This window comes from Loxodonta africana, chromosome 7, assembly GCF_030014295.1.
Source record: "Loxodonta africana isolate mLoxAfr1 chromosome 7, mLoxAfr1.hap2, whole genome shotgun sequence".
NCBI lineage: Eukaryota > Metazoa > Chordata > Mammalia > Proboscidea > Elephantidae > Loxodonta > Loxodonta africana.
Genome location: NC_087348.1, coordinates 89,185,524 through 89,207,217, shown reverse-complemented (window position 1 = coordinate 89,207,217; position 21,694 = coordinate 89,185,524). Strand labels below are relative to the sequence as shown.

The window sequence follows — 21,694 nt, the reverse complement described above, 5'->3', positions numbered from 1 at the left end:
CAGACAGCCATAGGTGAGTCACAGCATCCCCCAAATTAAAAAGATACCAAATGCATGACACCACAGTTATGATCGTGGGCTGATTAGTCATTAGTCCATCGAGATGTCTTATTTGAGGGGAAAGAGTGGGCGATTTTAGGTGAGATGGCCCTGAAGAAAGAACCAGATGTCAGGTATATAGATTCAGTATAGAAATCCCCACGATTGATGGGTCCGGAGGGGGAAGACGAGCATGATTTGGGTGGGTTGCTGGTTTCTCGGAGGTAGGTGATTGAGAGACAGGCTTGGGAGGTGGTAAGCATGGTGACTAGAGCTTTCTCAGAGATGTGCTATGTATGACCAAGGACTTAGATGTACTATGCAATTCTAGAGAATACATGGGAGTGTAATAGTCATGGTTACAATAGATTAATGGGTAATTATCATACTTAGACCATTAACATGAATGGTATGTCCTTGCTTATACGCATGGGGTAAACAGCATAATGCACATTTATGCGTAGTATGGGGCATGCAAGATTAAACACAAATAATACTATATGTGGGGGAATACACGTAATGCATGACGTACATAGTGAATACTTATATAAGCAGGGAATAGTTTAAAGAGAATTTCAACTTTGGGTGCTGATGGTGAGGTGACAGGCTTCTTCCCTGAATATCCTTAGAAGATGAGTTTTCATTTATGATTTACAAGACCACTGTAATTTGTTATATTCTAAGGGCATTCATTTGAGCAGGTTATTTTCAATTAGTCCAGCAATTGGTATAAGGTTAAGATGATAGAGAAGAATCAAACTGAGGCCAGTTGGCCAGTGATGACATAAGGATGTTCTACTAACTGCCCACCGATTTGTGTACGTGTGATTAAGCCTGCTACTAGAATACAGAATAGGATTTGGTTAAGTGGTCAAAATGCTGTGGTTCGCTGTTTAGATGTGTGCAGTAATGGCATTAGTGCTAAAATAAGAATGGAGAATACTAGGGCTAGAACTCCTAATATGTTTGGGATAGATCATAGGACAGCTTAAGCATGTAAAAAGTACCATTCAGGTTTGATATGGGCTGGAATGCTTAGTGGATAAGCTGGCATGTAATCGTCAGGGTCCCCTAATATGTCTGGAGAGAATAGGGGTAGGATAAGCAGTAAAAGGATGAGGAAAAAAATCCTAAAATGTCTTTAATAGTTTAGTAGGGGTGAATGAAATTTTGTCTGAGCCTATGGAGTTTTTAGAGCCTGTTTTGTGAAGGAAAAGTAGATGGACTGCTGCTAGCATGGTTACAATGAATGGGAGGATAAAGTGGAAGGCAAAGAACTGGGTTAGGGTTGCTTTGTCTAATGAAAAGCCTCCTCAGACTCATTTGACTAGGTTTGTACCCATGTATGGGGCTGCTAAGAGAAAGTTTATAATTACAGTTGCACCTCAGAATGATATTTGTCCTCATGGAAGTACATAGCTTTAAAGGCAGTGGCTATAACTGTGAATAATAGGATAATGCCAATGTTTCAAGTTTCTGAGTTGAAATAAGAACAGTAGTAAATGCATTGTCCCATGTGTGCATATAGGCAGATGAAGAATATGGATGCTCCATTGGTGTGTAAATATTGGATAATTCAGCCATAGTTGACATCTCGGCAAATATGAGTGACAGATGAGAATGCGGTTGTTGTTTCTGACGTGTAGCATATGGCTAAGAATAGTCCTGTTAAGATTTCATCAGGCAGGCTCCCAGGAGTGAGCCAAAGTTTCTTCATGCTGAGATGTTTGATGGAGCCAGGAGGTCAATGAAGGAGTGATTGATAATTTTGATTAGTGGGTGGGATTTTCGAATGTTGGTCATTAAGTGCTCTTGTAGTTGAAATACAACGGTGATTTTTCAGGTCATTAGTCGTGGTTATAGCCCCTGGAAGAATAATGATGTATGTCGTTTTTATTATAAGTGTGCTTCTTGTGGTGGGATTCATTGGATTTTCTTCTAAGACTTTTTCTTTTTATGGGGGATTGGGTTTCATTGTGAGTGGTGGGCTAGGGTGTGGAATTATTGTAAGCTTCAGAGGGTCTTTTCTGGGGTCTGTAGAGTTTTTAGTATATTTGGGTGGGATGATGATGGTTTTTGGTTATACTACTGCTATGGCCACTGAGGAATAGCCTGAGGCATGGGAGTCAATGTTGTAGTTTTGAGTGCATTACTTGTGGGGTTATTAATAGAAAGGCTTGTGATTAATAGGTGGTGAGGGGTTTGAGTTAGTGGGCAGTGATTCAAATAACATAGAGAACTGAATAATTTTTAACAGTGAAGAAATTGGGTTTATTCACGAAGATTACTGTGGTGGGTCATCATGATATGATTGTGGGTGTTGACTAGTAATGATAGCTGGGTGGGGGTTGTCCATTGGTGTTTTCATTATAATTGAGATTAGGATGTTACAGAATGATAAATAGGCCTGAGACTATGAATAGTAGAAATGAAAGAAAATATAGTTTGAGTACACCTTTTTGATTTCACACAAGAATGGCGGCTGTATTTGTGTAAGTGCTAGGTTTTGGGGAATAGTTTTTTCTAATCAGATTAGGTCTATAATTATTGATGATAGCTTTTGGCTTATATGAAGGCTGAGGTGACATCAAGATTGGTGAATGATCATTGGGTAATACCCTAGTATATTTGAGAATTTATGTGGGAAGTGTAGAAAATCGAATTTTAGATTATATGTTATGGAGTTTAGTTCTATAGCTAGTATGAATCCTAGTAAGGTAACTGCTAAGGCTATGAATTTTAGATAGTTAGGCACGGTTATTTGTGGTACTGTGGGTGGGACGATGTTTACTGAGATAATAAAATCTGTGAAAATACTGCCGAGCATTAGTCGTTTGATGGTACTAATTAGGAAGGGGTTGTTTTCACTAATTTGGATTAGTGCGGAGCATCGTGGTTGTCCGATAAGGCAAAAAAGATGATTCGGGTGCTGTAGATTGCTGTTATGGAGGTGGCTATAAGGGTAATTGATAGGGCTCTGGTGTTGGTATAAGACGTGTTTGCCGCTTCAATGATAAGGTCTTTTGAGTAGAAGCCTGTCAGGAATGGAATGCCCATTATGCTAGGCTACCGATGACGAGAGCCGCTGTAGAAAAAGGTATGGTTTTATAGAGTCCGCCTATTTTGCAGATATCTTATTCATCATTTAGGCTGTGAATGATAGAACCAGAGCATAGAAATAATATTGCTTTAAAAAATGCCTGTGTGCAGATGTGGAGGAAGGCTACTGGGGTTGGTTAATTCCAATGGTGAGTAACATTAGGCCTAGTTGGCTGGAGGTGGAGAATTTGATAATTTTTTAATGTCCTTTTGTGTAAGGACACAGAGGGCTGTGAGTAGGGTGGTGATGGCACCTAGACATAGTGTTAGGGCTTGACTGGAGGGATTATTTTCTGTAAGTGGATGGAAGCAGATGAGGAGAAATGCTGCTACTACTATTGTGGTAGGATGAAGTAGGGGTCATACTGGGTTGGAAGCTGATGGAAGTCACAGGTGAAGGCTGAATTGGGCTGATTTTCCTGTTGCAGCTAGTAAAAGGCCTAGGAGAGGGAGTAAGTCTTCTTTTAGGTCAGTTAGGAATATTTGCTGGAGTTCTTATGACTTTGAGTGGAGCAGAAATCAGACTATTTTTATGACGAAGCCTACGTCTCCATCGTGCCTGTAAAGGACTGCCTGTAGGGCTGCCGTGATAGCGTCCGTTGGTCCTACCATCAGCCAATTAATATGAAAGATATGACGCCAACCCCTTCTCAGCCAACAAATAATTGGAATAAGTTGTTAGCAGTTACTAGAGTTATTATAGTGATTAAGAATAGTAGTAGCTATTTGAAGAATTGGTTAATAAAGAGGTCTGAGTATATATATCATAGCGAAAATTCCATAATTGATCAGGTAACGAAAAGTGCAACAGAAATGAACACCAAGGAGAAATAGTCTAGTTTAAAGCTTTAGGAGGAGTTTTATAGTGTGGATTGTTATTCAATGTCAGTTAGAGATTAGAGCTTCTTGGTTTCATTGAACGAATATTAGGGCTGGAATTATACTGGTTATGAAACTATAATATACAGTTATTTCCACATAGTGGGGAAAGTGTTTTGTAGACTTCTGATGTTGTTATTCTGATGGAAAGAGTTAGAATGATAAGTGATGTTAGGGTGAAAGTAGAGAATGTATTAATTACTTTTATTTGGAGTTGCACCAATTTTTCGGGTCCTAAAAAAAAAAAAAGAAATTTTTTTTTTTAAGACCAATAAAAAAAGTTGTTGTTTTTTTTTTAAGACCAATGGATAACTTCCATCCTCGGCAAGTTGAGAAAGCCATATTGTTAAGTATGGTATAAGGAATTGATTTCTTAGTAATCAAAGAGGTTTTAGCTTTTGTTAATAGATTCACAATCTAATGTTTTAATTAAACTATGTTTACAGTATACGAATCCCAGGATAATTTGGGGATTTAGAGATAGGAGTAGAAGGGGAATGAGATGGAGGGCTATTAGGGCATTTTTTCTGGTAAATGAGGGTTTGATGGCTTTGGCATGCTGTGAAATTTCTCCTCACTGAATTGTAATTAATATGTAAAGTGTGTACAGTGCGGTAATTAGTATGCTGAATCCTATGAGGAGAATAGTAAAATTAGATCATGAAAATGATGCTAGGATGATAAATACTTCTCTGATTAAGTTAATTGAGGGTGGTAGTGCTAGGTTTCTTAGTGTGGCCAAGAGTATCACATGGCTATTAGCGGCAGGAGGGTTTGTAGACCTAGTGCTAAAATTATAGTTCGGCTGTGGATATGTTTGTACTTAGAGTTAGCTAAGCAGAAAAGTATAGAGGAGGTGAGACCATGAGCAATTATTAGGGCAGTGACTCCTATAAAACTTCATGGTGTTTGAGTGAAAATAGTGATGATTACTAGGGCTATATGGCTGACTGAAGAGCAGGTCATAAGGGATTTTAGGTCTGTTTATCGTAGACAGATAGAGCTGGTTATAATTATACCCCATAGTGACAATATAAGGAGTGGATGCGATATAAATTGTGTTAGGAGGTGTAGAAGAATTGAAATTCGTAATATGCCGTACCCTCCCAGTTTTAGTTTTAGCAGCTAGGACTAGGGAGCCTGCAATAGGAGCTTCTATATGAGCTTTGGGCTACATGAGCTTTGAGAATAGAAATCTAGTCGAGTCTTAACTCCTGAATTAAGGACTGCAAGATTTTCCCTCACATCAACTGAACACAAACCATACTCTTTAATTAAGCTAGGTCCTCCTAGATATCTAGGCTAGATTTCTAGTCTAGACTTCTAGTCTCAAAATAGGGAAGAAATAAATTTCAGTTTATTAAAGCCATCCTCTTGTACTTGTCCTGTTTTAGGAACACTAAGAAACTAAGATACTATTGCAGCTAATTAAGTACCAACTGCTTATTTGGGCATTCAAGACTTTCCCCACACTGAGCCTCATCTTCTACCCTAGTTCTCCCAGTACTTTAACCAATACCGGGTTTATATCTCCCTCAGAACACGTTGCACTTTTCCATCTTTTTACCTCTAGAAATCTGTAAATGCCTTCGTATAATCAGGGCCTTTCATGATGCTACCCATCTTCTAGTTCAGTGTTTCTCCACCTTAGCACTATTGGTATTCTGGGCCAGACGGTTCTTAGTTGTATGTCAACATCATGTGCATTGTATTATTTTTAGCAGCATTTGTGGCCCCTATTCACAAGATAGCAGTAATAAATCCTCTCCCCAATTGTGACAACTAGAAATGTCTCCAGACATTGCCAAATGCCTCCTTGGGTGAGATCACGCCTAGTCGAGAGCCACTTTTCTAGTGTCATCACAAATAACACCTCCATGAATTTTTTTTTTTTTTGGTACAACTCTTGCTTCTAACTATCTAAAATATTTTTTCTTTACTTTTTTACTCTCCCCTATAACGATAAATCATATTCTCCCTTACTACAGGTCTCCCCTGCTTTTCCAAAGGAGAGTGATCTTATGAAAATTTTCATAAGTTGAAGTGGTGTAAAGTGAGGAAGTAATTACCATTCATTTACATGGGAACATTTTTTGAGCTTCCCAGACCACAAATAAAAACTTACTAATCTTGCCAAATAGCACAGAAAATCTGGATGGGAACTGTAAAGGTTCTGTTCACATCCTTTGCACATTTTGTGATTGGGTTGCTTGTCTTTTTGTAGTTGTGTTGTGGTTTTTTTTTTTTTTCCACATTTTAGAGATTAGACCCTTAAATGGATCAGATTTTTATATTGACATGGCTCACAGTTTTGTAGTAAAGGGTTCTATAAATTACTATGTATAAAGCCTATATATTAAGCATATACGATAAACCAAAAAAAAAAACAAACTGACTATCTTTGAGTCGATTCCAACTCAAAGCGACCCTATAGCACAGAGTAGAACTGCCCCATAGAGTTTCCATGGAGTGCCGGGTGGATTCGAACTGCTGACCTTTTGGTTAGCAGCCATAACACTTAACCACTATGCCACCAGGGGAAGGGAAACCTTAATAATTCATTAGTAGTCTTCATTAAACACCTACTGTGTACCCAGCACTATGTTGAGTACGGTTACCTACCTTGTCTCATTTAAACCTCAGAAGCCTAAAACAGCAACTGATGATGTTGTCATTAGTTGCTATGGAGTGGTTCTGACTCAGCGTGACCTTATATATAACAGAATAACACATTGTCCAGTCCTGCTCAATCTTCTTGATCATTAGTAGTTTGTGTCCATTGTTGTAGCAATGAGCACAATCCAGCTCATGGAAGGTTTTTCTTGCCTCTTTGCTACTGGTTAGTTTTTCCTGATAATATAACCAAAGGAAGCATATTGAATTATCCTCGTTCTGGCTTCTTAGGAACATTCTGGTTGTATTTCTTCTAAGACTGATTTGTACCCTTTTATGGCAGTCATTGATGTAAGCAATATTCATCACCAACACCACACTTTGAATGAATCAATTCTTCTTCCGTCTTCCTTTTTCATTATCCATATTCCACATGCTTAGGAGGCGATTAAAAAGACCAAGACTTCGGGCCTTTTTTACAAATGAGGACACAGAGGGTAAACCTGTTGCCCAAGTTCACACAGCCATAAATGTGTAGAACAATATTCAAATGCAAATGTTTCCTTTCTGACTTAATGCCTGGAAAGCCAAAGTATAGTAGGATGTGGAAACAGGCAATTGGGGAAACTAGAACAGACACCAAGAATACTTTTTCAGTTATTTTCTTTCCTCTATGGCTGGGCTAGCTCCAAGTCAGCACAAAGCATGAGTGGGGCCTCTTATTAGCCATGTGAGCTTCAGGGACAAAAGGAAAGAACTTCAGATGTAGAGGGGAGCAGTAGTTTCAGCCTGTGCCCCTTCAGAGGTGAGGATGGAATGCCTGTTGAACAAGTCTTGAGAAGCAAATGAAATAGGAACCTCTCTATGAAGCTTGCCCTAAATTCTCTGAGTTCCAGTGTGTAGATAAGTTCCAAATGTGCATATAGTGCTTATTAAAGTCTCAGCAATCTTCTGGATACCTTTGCTCATTTTCAACAACCACTCTCAACTCATGAGGAATTTTACTGTGATTTACCTCTATGAAATAGTAAAATGAAATCCATTATTTCTGACTCATCAATTTTAGCCATTCTCTATGGCCTTACTACTATGATAGATGAGGATTCAGCTCTCTTGCACATTTTCCTTCCTTTCCTTCCATGTTCTCAATAGTCATTTCTGGATATATGGTAAAGCGCTATTCACCCATGAATTCAGTTATCAACTGAATGACTCTGGGGTTTGTTAAAAGAGAGAAACTGAGGACCAGAGAAACTGATGACAGATTTCTCTAAGTACATTGTGAAATTCACAAAGGTCACTGCCCAATGTGGAATGCACCTGAGAACACGTAAAGAGGAAGGAGGAGACACAGTGAAGACAGTGACTATCAAATTGTGCAAATTCCTTTTTTGTGAGGTGGGTTCGTTTACTGCAAATTTGCTTAAAATTTACCATGTGGACATAATTTAACTTTACCCAATGTAATTTGGCTTTTGTTCTTTGTCCTGAGAAATATTCCTTGGAAATTCTTGAGCAGCTTAGGTGACTTTCTTATCTGAAAACTTCTGACAACACCTGAGATTTTGTGCAAATAAATAGAGGCTGGTCAGGCCACAGGCCGTAGCAGGTGACCAACATTGACTAGCCTCAGGTAGGGCAAGGATCATGATTCAATTAATCATGCTAAGTTTGGCCTGTTACTAAATTTTTTCCACATTTTCTCTCTTTTCTTAAAAAAATTACTGGCAGTGGCCTAACATGAATCTTTATGTTTAACTAAATGGAGAGGTCTCCCTCTCTGGACACCTCCTAATTGATTAAAGAAACAGTATATGCTTTAATGTCTTTGTCTTACTGTTACTATTTGGTGTTGTGCTGTCTAAAAGTGTTGTTTCCCATAAAAAGAAGAAGTAGAAGTCAGAACACAGGTACAGGAACAGCCACCCTCACAGACAGGCCAGTTAAAGGTCCCTACAAGACCAGTGTCCACGTGGACAAACCTCACTATGGGTCACATCTAAGACCACAGGAGGTTTACCTTCCATTTTGGTTTTGTCAGACAGCCTGGCTTTAATCCAGAGAAAGCCTTCTGTCTGGTTTCTACTTGTCAGAAGACAGAGAGTCTCAGGTCTGCATGTGGAGGTGGCCATCCATCTGTGTGTGTCCCGAGACACAAGATAAATAAGGCCAGAGTTTTGGAGTCAGGCTCAACTCTCTTCTTTCTCTCACAACCCACATCCTCTTCATCAATAAATTCTGTCAACTTTACCTTCAGTATCTATCCAGGCCTGGTCCTATCACAACCTCCAGTGCTACCTCTAGTACAGTCACCATCATCCTTCACCTGCAACGCTGCAATAGCCTCCTAATCTCCCTGCTTCCAGTCTCCCTTACCACCCATTACAGCCATAGTTTATGTTCCTCACCTGCAGCCACAGTGCCTCTTTTCAAAGATAGGCAGATCAGGTCATTCCTCTGCTGAACACCTCCCACTGGCTTCCCATTGTCCTCAGAGTGCAGCTGAAATCCTTACAGGAGTCTGTCTCAAGGCAATACAAGATCTGAGGTCCCTTTACCTCTCTGATCTAATTCTTGTAACTCTCCACTCCAGTAGATCTTGGCATTCTTAGGATTCTACAAAACCCCCAGCAAATTCCTCCTTCAGAACATTTACACATCCTATTCCTTCTTCTTCAAAAACTTTCCCTAGGTAGCCCCCAAACTCATTCTCTCTTGTCCTCAGGTCTCTGATCAAATATCACCTTTCAATGACCTCTATTCCCCAAAACTGTGGTAAGATAGCATCATTTGTGCTAGTCTTTGTCAGTTATACTAAGGAACCCCATGAGTGCTATTATGCCAATCTTAGCAATTTCTGTCTGATAAAGTATTAGAAAATATACCAAAACAGGGACAATTTTCAAGAGTTTCTTTCATTAAGAATTAAAAAGTGGTAACAAACATAAACACCAAAAGGCAATAAAACTTCTACATTTATGTTATCAATATCACAGAGCACCATTAGGCAAAAATATTTAAAAAGGACTAAAGATTTATTCTTTTGCCATTTAGGCCATTTGAGGATCTCAAACTTGGTGTGGTAGCCAACTACCACATATGCCCTGAATAATCCTCACTTTATCTACAAAACACTGTTAGTAGACTTGGTTTTAGGTTTCATTTTAAAGTATGCCTTACTTGACATACCCAAAGATATATGTGGCAGGTGTGATTCCAGGAACCCTGGTGGCACAGTGTTTAAGAGCTACAACTTCTAACCAAATACTCAGCAATTCAAATCTACCAGATATTCCTTGGAAAGACAATGGGGCGGTTCTGCTCTGTAATAGAGCATTGGTATGCAGTAAAATGGATGCCATGGCAACAGGGTTGGTGTTCTCTCCTTTTTTTTTTTTTTAATGTGAAGAAGTTACTAAGATTTAGTGAAGAGAACTGACATAGAGAAGGAATTCTTGGAACTAGGTCAGAGAGGGCCCGGGGGAAATCTGCCACCAGTTATTGGAGACTCAGACCCAGTAGGTTTCAAAATTCTGACAAAGATATTCCTTATTTTAATGATTCAAATTACTGAAGTTAACAAAAAGACATGAATAGAACAAAGAGTGGAGGACTGCTAGTGCTGGACACTGGCTCCTTGCAAAGAATCTAAAGCTTTAACAGAATTGCATTGCAAGGAAAAGCCTTTCTGTGTTGAAATTCTCTAAAGAAATTGCTCTGAGCTTTCAGTAAGGACATTGCCTACAGGTGATGTGCAGGCCTTGTGGAGCCATCCTGCCTCCAGGCAGAAGGTGTCAGCTCACTGAGTGCAGCACTGCTCCGAGTGCCAAGTTAGGAACAAGGGTACCAAATGCGAAGCCCAGTGAAGTGGATGACAGGGAAAGGATCAGGAAAGGCTCCACAAATGAGGGAGGATATAAGACAGACAGTATGAAAGTTGCCTATTTCAAGGATTCTTCCCTCTAACAAACAAGGTGTAAGGAAAGGAGGAATGAATCTAAACATTTGGGTCCCATCCAGATTAAGGGGATAATAACTTTTCCTTGTGAAATTTATTGGATTCTTTTTTGAAAATGTTATATGAAGATACAAGCTTTTGCAAATGTTATATAGGTAGTCCCATATTTGTACCTAAAAAAAAAAATTTTTTTTTTCTCATCCTGAAAATGCATGTGAAATACAGATGTTACAATGAATTGTATGTTAAACACAGTTTCCATTCCTAGGTAAATAAAAACATTACCAAAATCCATCATGTGCACCCTCTTTCCAATAATGTTTATTTTCCGCAATTTCTTTAAGTTCAATTATCTCCATATTATTTCTGCAACTATTAAAATAATCAAAAAGAAAGAAATTGAAGCATAGTGTTTCTTCTGAACACTCATTCTGTATGAAAGCAGGGTGTTCAACTTTTTTTCTCTAGAAAAAACTGGTTCAAAATAGAGTAGTAACAATTGCTAAAAACTAAGTGTTTGAATTAGTTTTAATAAAAGAGTATTTGTTTTTTTTCTTGATTTAGTTAGCAATTTGCAAAAAGAAGAAGTATGAGTCTCCCAGCATGAAGAACATGATCTACAAAGATGATAGGGATGAAGCCATGAGAAGGACAAAGAAGGATACTGTTCTGCATAATAAAAGGAGAAAATTAAGGTTCCAGGAGATCTGTGGGTCCTAGGGCGTTAGAGAAAACTGAAGGTGGGAGAGCGTGGAGAGGAGTCTTGGGGGACAGTGTTAAGAAAACATAGTGGTGTAAAACTCCTCTGTTTAAATCCCAGATTTGCAAAAATCCTTGGACTCCCAAATGCCTTTTCTTCCTTTGGTGGCAAAGGGGTGAAAGCAGAAAAGGAGCTAAATTTTGTATGTGGGTGGTGCTGAGCAGAGATATGAGGGAAGCTAAACCCATTGTGGCTGAGTTGATTACAACTCATAGCAACTCCATAGAACAGAGTAGAACTGCCCCTAGTGGCTCCAAGGTTGTAAGCCCTTATGGAAGCAGACTGCCACATCTTTCTCCTGGAGAACAGCTGCTTGGTTGTGACCTTTTGGTTAGCAGCTGAACTCATAACCACTAGCCACCAGGACTCCTTTCAAAGAAGCTAAGGAAGATGCAATGCCTGTGAGGTGAAAACACCAGGGAGAGATAAAATTAGAACCAAGAGTGACCATGCAAATATAAAGCGATGTGTACGCCCACCAGATGGATGCTGATATTCTAAATAGATCAGAACACTTCCTGATCAGGGACCAGCAGGACAATAGCACGAGAGCTTGGACTTGTTTGATGTTTCCATTCTGTTTCACCTGCAGATACAGGTTCCTTTTGGAGTTCGGCAGCTCTCGTAAAGGAAGCCAAGCTAGAGGACAATTGTTATCAGAAATGTGCTCTTTAGTTTGGAAATACAGAGCCAGGGCCTACAGAGAAAGATTTTAAATTCTGCTGCAATACTCTACAAAAATATGCTGAACATGCAGGCCTCTGAAGCTGAGTGGCAAGGAAGGACAGTGAAGAATTCTCCCAGGCAATGTGAGAGCCGCTGGGCCTTCAAGGTCAAAATTTCCATTGTGCACAGCAAGGCACAAACTATGAACACACTATACACACATTGCAAAGAGAAAAGGCCTATTAAATGTACTGTGACCCTAGTGACCCTTGCCAAGAGTAGCAGAAGAAGGTGTTGTTGAACTGGGAAACAGATAAATGATGCATTTCTGGGAAGAATGAATATCATCTCAGCCTTGGGAATGGTAGGACAGAAAGAGTCAACATTAAGAGACTAATTTTGTAAATTAACGTGTACTTATCTGTGAAACAAGTATATAACTGTAAGATTAAAACTGCAATATTTGAAGCACTAAGCGGATTGTGGCTATTTGGTGTCTTCAAGTTGATTTTTGATTCATGGAGACGCTATGTGAGAGAGAAGAACCGCCCCAAAGTGTTTTCTAGGCTGTAATCTTTACAGGAGCAAAATGCCAGATCTTTATCTGGGGAAGGTGTGGGGCTGGTAGCATTGATCCACCTTTTGGTGAGCAGCCGAGTGCATAAACATTGCACCACCAGGACTCCTTAGTAAAGAGTTAGAGAAGATGTAACTGACGTAGATGAGCAGAAAAACAACCCCTAATAGTCTTGCAGACCACTCAGGCCTGTGTAAATAAATTATGTTTCACTGCATCTTGGGGTAGCATTAATGTGAACCCATCAACATCTCCAACATGGTACTGAATATCAAATGCCTCTACCTCTGGATATGATCTTATTTGGGTATAGGGTTATAAACATAATATTAATGAGAACATATTCCTGCAGAGCTTGTCTTAAACCTAATCACTATTGAGATATAAAGAACAGCATAGAAACAGAGGCAAGGAAACATAAAAGAGCAAAGACAGATCCCATGAGGAAATCTCCAAACAAGGAAAAGCACTAGAGTAAGAGAAGCTGAGACAAGGATTTTCTTCCATGGTGGATAGAGAAGGAATCTTCCCCTAGAGCTTATACCCCGAATTTAGACTTCTAATCTCAAAACAGCAAAGAAATCAATTTCAGTCTATGAAAGCCACCCTCTTGTACTAGTTCTGTTTTAGCAACACTAAGAAACTAAGATACTGTTGTTGTTATTAGGTGCCACCGAGTCAGTTCCAACTCATAGCGACCCTGTGCACAACAAAATGAAACACTACCCAGTCCCAAGCCATCCTTACAATTGTTAATATGCTTGAGTTCATTGTTGCAGCCACTGTGTCAATCCACCTCATTGAGGGTCTTCCTCTTTTCCACTGACCCTGTACTCTGCCAAGCATGATGTCCTTCTCCAGGGACTGATTCCTCCTGACAACATGTCCAAAGTATGTAAGACGCTGTCTCTCCATCCTTGCCTCTAAGGAGCATACTGGCTGTACTTCTTCTAAGATGGATTTGTTCGTTCTTTTGGCAGTCCATGGGCTATGCAATTTTCTTTGCCAACACCACAATTCAAAGGCGTCAGTTCTTCTTTGGTCTTTCTTATTCATTGTCCAGCTTTCGCAATCATATGATACTATTGAAAATACCATGGCTTGGGTCAGGCACACCTTCGCCTTCAGGGTGACATCTTTGCTTTTCAACACTTTGAAGATGTCCTGTGCAGCAGATTTACCCAATGCAATGCATCTTTTGATTTCTTCATTGCTACTTCCATGGCTGTTGATTGTGGATACAAGTAAAATGAAATCCTTGACAACTTCAGTCTTTTCTCCTTTTATCATGATGTTGCTTATTGGCCCACTTGCGAGGATTTTTGTTTTCTTTATGTTGAGGTGCAGTCCATACTGAAGGCTGTGGTCTTTGATCTTCATTAGTAAGTGCTTCAAGTCATCTACCCTTTCAGCAAGCAAGGTTGTGCCATCTGCATAACGCAGGTTGTTAATGACTCTTCCTCCAATCCTGATGCCCCATTCTTCTTCATATAGTCCAGCTTCTCTATTTGCTCAGCATACAGATTGAATAGGTATGGTGAAAGAACACAACACTGACACACACATTTCCTGACTTTAAACCAATCAGTATCCCCTTCTTCTGTCCAATCAACCACCTCTTGATCTATGTAAATGCTCCTCATGAGCACAATTAAATGTTCCATAATTCCCATTCTTTACAATGTTATCCATAATTTGTTATGATCCACACAGTCGAATGCCTTTGCATAGTCAATAAAACACAGGTAAACATCCTTCTGGCATTCTCTGCTTTCAGCCAGGATCCATCTGACATCAGCAACGATTTCTCGGGTTCCACGTCCTCTTCTGTAACCAGCCTGAACTTCTGGCAGTTCCCTGTCAATATACTGCTACAGCCATTTTTGAATGATCTTCAACAAAACTTTGCTGGTGTGTGATATTAATGATATTGTTCTATAATTTCCACATTCTATGGGATCACCTTTCTTGGGAATAGGCATAAATATGGATCTCTTCCAGTCAGTTGGCCAGGAAGCTGTCTTGCGTATTTCTTGGCATAGAAAAGTGAGCACTTCCAGGGCTGCATCTGTTTGTTGAAACATCTCAACTGATATTCCATCAATTTCTGGAGCCATGTTTTTCATCAATGCCTTCATAGCAGCTTGGGCTTCTTCCTTCAGTATCATCAGTTCTTGATCATATGCCACCTCCTGACATGTTTGAACATTGACTAATTCTTTTATGTATAATGACTCTGTGTATTCCTTCCATCTTCTTTTGATGGTTCCTATGTCATTTAATATTTTCCCAATGGAATCATTCACTATTGCAACTCAAGGCTTCAATTTTTTTTTTTTTCAGCTCTTTCAGCTTGAGAAATGCCAAGTGTGTTCTTCTCTTTTGTTTTCCATCTCCAACTCTTTGAAAATGTCGTTATAATACTTTACTTTGTCTTCTCGAGAGGGCGTTTGAAATCTTCTGTTCAGTTTTTTACTTCATCAATTCTTCCTTTTGCTTTAGCTGCTCAACCTTTGAGAGAAAGTTTCAGAGTCTCCTCTGATATCTGTTTTGGTCTTTTCTGTCTTTCCTGTCTTTTTAATGGCCTCTTGCTCTCTTCCTGGATGATGTCCTTGATGTCATTCCACAACTTGTCTGATCTTTGGTCACTAGTGTTCAATGTGTCAAATCTATTCTTTGCATGGTCTCTATATTCAGGTGAGATATACTCAAGGTCATCTTTGGCTCTTGTGGACTTGCTCTGATTTTCTTCAGTTTCAGCTTGAACTTACACATGGCCAATTGATGGTCTGTTCTACATCAGCCCCTGGCCTTGTTCTGACTGATGATATTGAGCTTTTCCATCGTCTCTTTCCACAGGTGTAGCCAATTTGATTTCTGTTCTCCCATCTGGGGAGGTCTATGTGTATAGTCACCGTTTATGTTGGTGAAAGAAGGTATTTGCAATGAAGAAATCGTTGGTCTTGCAAAATTCTAGCATTGAATCTCTGGCATTGTTTCTATCACCAAGGCCATATTTTCCAACTACTGATCTTCTTCTTTGTTTCCAACTGTCACATTCTAATCGTCAATAATTATCAATACATCTTGATTGCATGTTCAATCAATTTCAGACTGTAGCAGCTGATAAAAATCTCCTTTTTCTTCATCTTTAGCCCTAGTGGTTGATGTCTAAATTTGAATAATAGCCCTATTAAGTGGTCTTTCTTTTAGGTGTATGGATATTATCCTATGACTGACTGCGCTGTACTTCAGGATACATCTTAAATTGTTCTTTTTGTGAAGAATGCAACACCATTCCTCTTCGACTTGTCAATCCCAGCATGGTAGACTATATGATTGTCCAATTCAAAACGGTCAATACCAGTCCATTTCAGCTCACTAGTTCCTAGGATATCGGTGTTTATGCATTCCATTTCATTTTTGATGATTTCCAATTTTCCCAGATTCATACTTCATACATTCCAGGTTCTGAATATTAATGGATGTTTGCAGCTGTTTCTTCTCATTTTGAATCGTGCCACATCAGGAAATGAAGCTCTCAAAAGCTTTCTCTATCCACATCATTAAGGTCATGTCTACTTTGAGGAGGAAGCTCTTCCCCAGTCATCTTCTGAGTACCTTCCAACCTGGGGGGCTCATCTTCCAGCACTATATCAAACAGTGTTCTGCTGCTATTCAGAAGGTTTTTACTGGCTAATGCTTTTCATGAGAAGAGTGCCAGGTCCTCCTTCCTAGTCTGCCTTAGTCTGGAAGCTCAGCTGAAACCTGTCCACCATGGGTGTCCTGGGTGGTATATGAATTCCGGTGGCATAGCTTCCAGCATCACAGCAACACGCAAGCCCGCACAGTACAACAAGCTGACAGACACCTGGGGGAAGATACTAGTGCAGCTAATTAAGTACCAGCTGCTCAGTTGGGCATTCAAGACTTTCCCCAAATTGAGCCTCATCTTCTCCCCTAGTTCTCCCAGTACTTTAACCAATACCAGGTTTATGTACCACTCAGGACACATTGCACTTTCCCATCTTTCTGCCTCTAGAAATCTGTAAATGCCTTCCTATAATCAGTGCCTTTCATGATGCTACCCATCTTCTAGTTCAGGGTTTCTCCACCTTAACACTATTGGTATTCTCGGCCAGATGGTTCTTAGTTATGGGTCAACATCAAGGGCATTGTATTATGTTTAGCACCATTTCTGGCCTCCATTCACTAGACAAAAAATAATAAATCCTCTCCCCAGTTGTGACAACCAGAAATGCCTTCAGACATTAACAAATGCTCCCTGGGGTGAGATCATGCCAGTTGTCAGCCACTGTTCTAGTCTCATCCGAAATGACACCTCCATGAAATTTTTTTTTTGATACAGCTCTTGCCTTTACCTATCTAAAATATTTTTTTCTTTATTTTTTACTCTCCCTATAACATTAAATCATATTCCCCCTTTCTACAACTCTCCCCTGCTATTCCAAAGAAGTGCAATCTTAGGAAAATTTTCTCAAGTTGAAGTGGTGTAAAGTGACGAAGTAAATTACCATTCATTTACATGGGAACATTTTTTAAGCTTCCCAGACCACAAAAAAATAACTTACCATTCATGCCAAATAACACAGAAAACCTGAATGGGAACTGCAAAGGTTCTATTCATGCCCTTTGCACATTTTGTGATCGGGTTGTTTGTCTTTTTGTAGTTGCAATGTTCTGGGCTTTTTTATACATTTTACAAATTAGACTTTTATATTGATCAGATATTTATATTGACTTGCCTCACAGTTTTGTAGTAAAGGGGCCTATAAATTACTATGTACAAAACCTATAAATTACATATATATGATAAAAATATATATAATATGATAGTATCTGTAAAACTTAAACCTCCAAAGGAACAGAAAACTTAATAATTCATTGCTAGCCTTCATTAAACACCTACCATGTACCCAGCATTGCATTGACTATGTTTACCTGCATTGTCTCATTTAAACCTCAGAAGACTAAAGCAGCAGCTGATGATGTTGTCGTTAGTTGCTATGAAGTTGTTCTGACTCAGGCTGACCTTATATAACAGAGTAACACATTGTCCAGTTCTGCACTATCATCCTGATCATTAGTAATTTGTGTCCATTGTCATAGTAACTAGCACAAACCATTTCATGGAAAAGTTTCCTTGCTTTTTTCCTACCAGTTGGTCTTCCTGTTGATGTGACCAAAGGAAGCAAACTGAAGTGTCATCATTCTGGCTTCTTAGGAACATTCTGGTTGTATTCCTCCTAAGACTGACTTCTTCCCTCTTATGGCAGTCAATGATGTAAACAATATTCATCACCAACACCACACTTTGAATGCATCAATTCTTCTTCTGTCTTCCTTTTTCATTATCCATATTCCACATGCTTATGAGGTGACTAAAAAGACCATGACTTAGGGCCCCTTTTACAAATGAGGACACAGAGGATCATAGAGGGAAAACTTCTTGCCCAAGTTCAAACAGCCATAAATGTGTAGAACAATAATCAAATGCAGATCTTTCTTTCTGACTTAATGCCTGGGAAGCCACAGTATAGTAGGCTGTGGAACCAGGCAATTGGAGGAAACTAGAACAGACACAAAGAATACTTTTTCAGTTATTTTCTTTCCTCTATGGCTGCTCTAGCTCCAAGTCAGCACAAAGTATAGGAGGGACCTCTTAGTAGCCATGTGAGCTTCAGGGGCATGAAGAAAGAATTTTGGATGTAGAAGGGACCAGTAGTTTCAGCCTGTACCCCTTCAGAGGTGAGGATGGAATACCTGTTGAACAAGCCATGAGAAGGAAATGAAATGGGAACTTATCTATGAAGCTTGCCCTAAATTCTCTGAGTTTTAGGTGAGGAGATCAGATCCAAATGTGCACATAGAGCCTATTAATATCTCAGCAGTTCTCTGGATACCTTAGCTTATCTTCTACAACCACTCTCAACTCTATTAGGATGTTTACTGTGATTGTTGTAGATTTTCTTGTTGTTGGGTGCCAAGGAGTCAGTTTCAACTCATGGTGAGCCTATGCACAACAGAACAAAACACTGCCCTGACCTAGCCCATCCTTACAATCATTGTTATGCTTGAGCTCATTGTTGCAGCCACAGTGTCAGTCCACCTCATTGAGGGTCTTCCTCTTTTCCACTGACCCTGTACTCTGCCAGGCATGATGTCCTTTTCCAGGAACTGATCCCTCCTAACAACATGTCCAAAGTATATAAAACGGAGTCTCGCGATCCTTGTTTCTAAGGAGCATTCTGGCTGTACTTCTTCTAAGACAGATTTGTTCATTCTTTTGGCAGTCCATGTTATATTCAATATTCTTAGCCAACACCACAATTTAAAGGCGTCAATTCTTCTTTGGTCTTCCTTATTCATTGTCCAGCTTTCACATGCATATGATTCGATGGAAAATACCATGGCTTGGATAAGGTGTACCTTAGTCTTCAAGATGACATGTTTGCTCTTCAACACTTTAAAGTGGTCCTTTGCAGCAGATTTACCCAATGCAGTGCGTCTTTTGATTTCTTGACTGTTGCTTTCATGGCTGTTGATAGTGGATACAAGTAAAATGAAATCCTTGAGAACTTCAATCTTTTCTCCATTAATCGTGATGTTGCTCATTGGTCCACTTGTGAGGATTTTCTGTTTTTCCTTTAGGTTGAGGTGCAATCCATTCTGAAGGCTGTGGTCTTTGATCTTCATTAGTAAGTGCTTCAAGTCCTTTTCACTTTCAGCATAATGCAGGTTGATAATGCCTCTTGCTCCAATCCTGATGCCCCATTCTTCTTCATATAGTCCAGCTTCTCAGATTATTTGCTCAGCATAAAGATTGAATAGGTATGGTGAAATAATATAACCCTGATGCACACCTTTCCTGACTTTAAACCAATCAGTATCCCCTTGTTCTGTCCAAACAACTGCCTCTTGATCTATGTAAAAATTCCTCATGAGCACAATTAAGTGTTCTGGAATTCCCATTCTTCGCAATGTTATCCATAATTTGTTATGTTCTACACAGTGGAATGCCTTTGCATAGTGAATAAAACACAGATAAACAACCTCTTGGTATTCTCTGCTTTCAGCCAGGATCCATTTGACATCAGCAATGATATCCCTGGTTCCGTGTCCTCTTCTGAAACCAGCCTGAATTTCTGGGAGTTCCCTGTCAATATATTGCTGCAGCTGTTTTTGAATGATCTTCAGCAAAATTTTGCTTGCGTGTGATATTAATGATATTGTTCTATAATTTCCACATTCAGTGGGATCAACTTTCTTGGGAATAGGCATAAATATGGATCTCTTCCAGCCAGTTGGCCAGGAAGCTGTCTTCCATATTTCTTGGCATAGACAAGTGAGCACCTCCAGGGCTCCATCTGTTTGTTGAAACATCTCAGTTGATATTCCATCAACTCCTGGAGCATGGTTTTCGCCAGTGCCTTCAGAGCAGCTTGGACTTTGTCCTTCAGTACCATTGGTTCCTGATCATATGCCACCTCTTGAATGGTTGAACATCAACTAATTCTTTTTTGTATAACGACTCTGTGTATTCCTTCCATCTTCTTTTGATGCTTCCTGTGCCATTTAATATTTTCCCAATGGAATCCTTCACTACTGCAACTTGAGGCTTGAATTTTTTTTCAATTCTTTCAGCATGAGAAACGCTGAGTGTGTTCTTCCCTTTTGGTTTTCCCTCTGCAGCTCTTTGCACAAGTAATTATAATATTTTCCTTTGTCTTGTTGAGACAGGCTTTGAAATCTTCTGTTCAGTTCTTTCACTTCATCAATTCTTCCTTTTGCTTTAGCTGCTCGACGTTCAAAGGCAAGTTTCAGAGTCTCCTCTGACATACGTCTTGGTCTTTTCTTTCTTTTCTGTCTTTTCAATGACCTCTTCCTTTCCTCATGTATGATGTCTTTCACAACTTGTCTGGTCTTCGGTCACTAGTGTTCAATGCATCAAATCTATTCTTCAGATGGTCTCTAAATTCAGGTGGCATATACTCAAGGTCATATTTTGGCTCTCGTGGACTTGCTTTGATTTTCTTCAGTTTCAGCTTGTATTTGCATATGAGCAATTGATGGTCTGTTCCACAGTCAGCACCTGGTCTTGTTCTGACTGATGATATTGAGCTTTTCCATCGTCTCTTTCCACAGATGTAGTCAATTTGATTTCTGTGTTCCATCTGGTGAGGTCCCTGTATACAGTCACCATTTATGTTGGTGAAAGAAGGTATTTGCAATGAAGAAGTCGTTGGTCTTGCAAAATTCTAGCATTTGATCTCTGGCATTGTTTCTATCACCAAGGTCATGTTTTCCAAGTATTGATCCTTCTTCTCTGTTTCCAACTTTTGCATTCCAGTCACCAGTAATTATCAATGCATCTTGATTGCCTGTTTGATCAACTTCAGACTGCAGGACCTGATAAAAATCTTCTTTTTCTTCATCTTTGGCCCTAGTGTTTGGTGTTTAAGTTTGAATAACAGTCGTATTATCTGGTTTCCTTGTTGGCGTATGGATATTATCCTATCACTGACAGCATCGTACTTCAGGATACATCTTGAAACGTTCTTTGTGACAACGACTCCAACACCATTCCTCTTCGAGTTTCATTCCTAGTGTAGTAGGCTATATGATTGTCTGATTCAAAATGGCCAATTCCAGTCCATTTCAGCTCACTAATGCCTGCGGTATCGATGTTTATGCCTTAAATATCATTTTTGATGATTTTCAATTTTCCCAGATTCATACATCATACATTCCAGGATCTGATTATTAATGGATGTTTGCAGCTGTTTCTTCTCATTTTGAGTCATGGCACATCAGCAAATGAAAGTCCCAAAAGCTTTACTCCATCCCTGTCATTAAGGTTGACTCTAATTTGAAGTGGCAGCTCTTCCCCAGTCATCTTTTGAGTGCCTTCCAACCTGGGGGCTCATCTTCCAGCACTATATCAGACAATGTTCTGATGCTATTCATAAGGTTTTCACTGGCTAATGCTCTTCAGAAGTAGACTAATGGGTCCTTCTTCCTAGTCTGTCTTAGTCTGGAAGCTCAGCTGAATCCTTTCCTCCATGGGTGACCCTGGTGGTAT

At 39.5% G+C, this 21,694-nt stretch overlaps 1 protein-coding gene and 2 pseudogenes across 1 annotated transcript in view; 1 reads left to right on the top strand and 2 right to left on the bottom strand.

Moving 5' to 3' along the window:
- LOC135232179 (prostate and testis expressed protein 14-like) overlaps positions 1–21,694 on the top strand; it is a 141,658-nt gene that overhangs the window by 13,906 nt on the left and 106,058 nt on the right. The gene's annotated exons all lie outside the window — the stretch shown is intronic.
- LOC135231733 (cytochrome b-like) lies at positions 729–1,842 on the bottom strand (annotated as a pseudogene).
- On the bottom strand, positions 2,427–6,211 carry LOC111747676 (NADH-ubiquinone oxidoreductase chain 5-like; annotated as a pseudogene).